This window comes from Oratosquilla oratoria, chromosome 38 (assembly GCF_046742065.1).
Source record: "Oratosquilla oratoria isolate Oo_2021 chromosome 38, ASM4674206v1, whole genome shotgun sequence".
Lineage (NCBI taxonomy): Eukaryota > Metazoa > Arthropoda > Malacostraca > Stomatopoda > Squillidae > Oratosquilla > Oratosquilla oratoria.
Window position 1 is genome coordinate 16,343,420 of NC_134814.1, and position 2,376 is coordinate 16,345,795.

A 2,376-nucleotide genomic window follows, 5' to 3' on the forward strand; every position below is an offset into this window, starting at 1 on the left:
TGTGTTGTTTGTGTGTGTGTGTGTGTGTGTGTGTGTGTGTGTGTGTGTGTGTGTGTGTGTGTGTGTGTGTGTGTGTGTGTGTGTGTGGGTGTGTGTGTGTGTGTGTGAGAGAGAGAGAGAGAGAGAGAGAGAGAGATAAACAAGGCAGGCAATGAAAGATGAACAGAGACACATAGACAGAAGAGGCACAGATATACAAGAAACAGAAAAGAGAGCGAGAGAAGAGAGAGAGAGAGAGAAGAGAGAGCAGAAGAGAGAGAGAGAGAGCAGAGAGACGAGAGAGAGAGAAGCTGGGGATGGGGGGGCGCCCGCCGTCGAAGTGTGCGTGAGGGATAGTGTGGCACACACGAGAGAGGGATTCGTTATGAAAAACGAGTTGGGGTGATGGGGGGCTCAGACGGCGCGCGCGCGCGCGCGCGCGCGCGTGCGCGCGCGCGCGCGCGCCGCCGCTCTCCGCGCGCGCGCGCTCGCGCGCGCGCGCGCTCCGCTCGCTCGCAGCGCATCGCGCGCCGCGCGCGCGCGCGGTGCGTCCCCCGTGTTTCAACAAATCGGGCCAAAATTTCAACCCAAGCATCCACCGCCAAAGCACAGAGACAGATTGGCAGGCGTTTGCCAAGCCATGACTTTATAACTCCGAGCTCTGCCCCCGCAGGCGACGTAGGGACCCAATCTAATGATACGCTCTACGCAGTTTGGCAATGAACTGCACGACCGAAAAAGCCTCACCTTTATCTGGCCCCCGTCTAATCCCCGACCCTCCCCTCCACCATTTGACAATCACACCAGGCGGAGCCTGGGCCCGCCCGGCGACCTATATGGACTAATAACTCACCGTCCGACGAACCTTCATAAGTCTTTCCCACCACCAAAACTTGTCTAGAAGCAAGCTCTCTTTCCTGGACCGATCTAGCTATCTCTCCCATCCCCTTCCATAGCCTCCTACGTTTCCCAAGATATAAGCAGCAACCCACCTAGACCAAAACAAATACATTTCACTCATCAAAGAAAACTAACAATGAAGTGATTATGAGTACCGGGGATGAACTGAACCTCACCTATATAAGCATTGCCGTCTATGGCTACACATCCTCCTTAACAGTACCACCTCCAGATTGGTTCCCTACCACGAACTTGAAGATTTCCTCCTCTCGGACACTATGAACTAATGGAAAAGAAACTAATGATGATCTTCCTAGAAGCCACACACATGGTATATAAACGGCGAACCCATTGGAGGTTCCCAGGAAAAAAAAAAAACCACCAACTAATGGGAACCACAGAAGTCATCATTACCTTCTATAATGAACACCGCGAAAGAAAAATAAAGTTCATTTGCATAATAATCCATGAAGGAGTAACTCCGATGTCGAACATCAAGATTAACCCAATTTGTTCCTATAATAGTAAAGAACAACACAATCACCCACAAAGAAGAGACTTATAACAATATACATACGTACATATACCCAAAATTTTTTTTTCCCTTTTTTCCCCCCCTCCCCCCCGCCCCTCACCAAGGAGGTGTAGCCAAAAAGGAAAAAGGCATAAAAACCATTCCCACCCATCTCCATCCCTGAAATACACTCCCACCTCCCCTCCAAGCAACCCAACCAACCCTCCACCTTCCCGTCCCTCCCATCTTAGCACCTTCTGGATGACGGGGCTTCCCTGCACCCCCCCTGTCCACTGCCCAGGGTCTGTGAGGCAGAGTCGCAAGACACAGTACATTCACAGCAAGGCCGCTTCCATTAAAAATCGGCGCATCGGCGAACCCACACCACCCCATTTAGTCATCGTCCCCCGTCATAGCAGAAAAGGTAAGACGGGGAGAAATAACCCATCGGGTTGCGTCAAATATTTTCTCACACATACTATACCTCAACCTCCATCCCTCACACCCATTCCACATCATCATGCATCACGACAGCATCATCCATATACAACCCTCTCTCCATTTTCAACCCATCTTCTGTCCTCTCCCATCCTTACTCAACAGACATTCCCCTCTTCCCCCAAACCCCCCCTTCACACTACACCCATCCATCCATCTCATTCTAGACGGACGGCCCCCATCAATGTTTCAACCCTCTCTCCAAACATCTGCCCTTTCCATAACCTCCATTACTAGTCTTTTTCATGCACTCCATTCTTTCCATGTGTCCAAACCATCCTAATACTCTTTCAACAAACCCTATCTCCCAACTCCCTTACCACTTACACCACCCATCTTTTCTCCTACCTTCTTTACCGTCCTCATTATTCTCACTCTACTAGTCCAGCCTAGGTAACCCCCAATCATACTTCTCAGAAACAACCAACTCATCTCAAACACAATCAAAACCTCCACTCCTTCCTCTCGTTATGTTTCCATGTTTC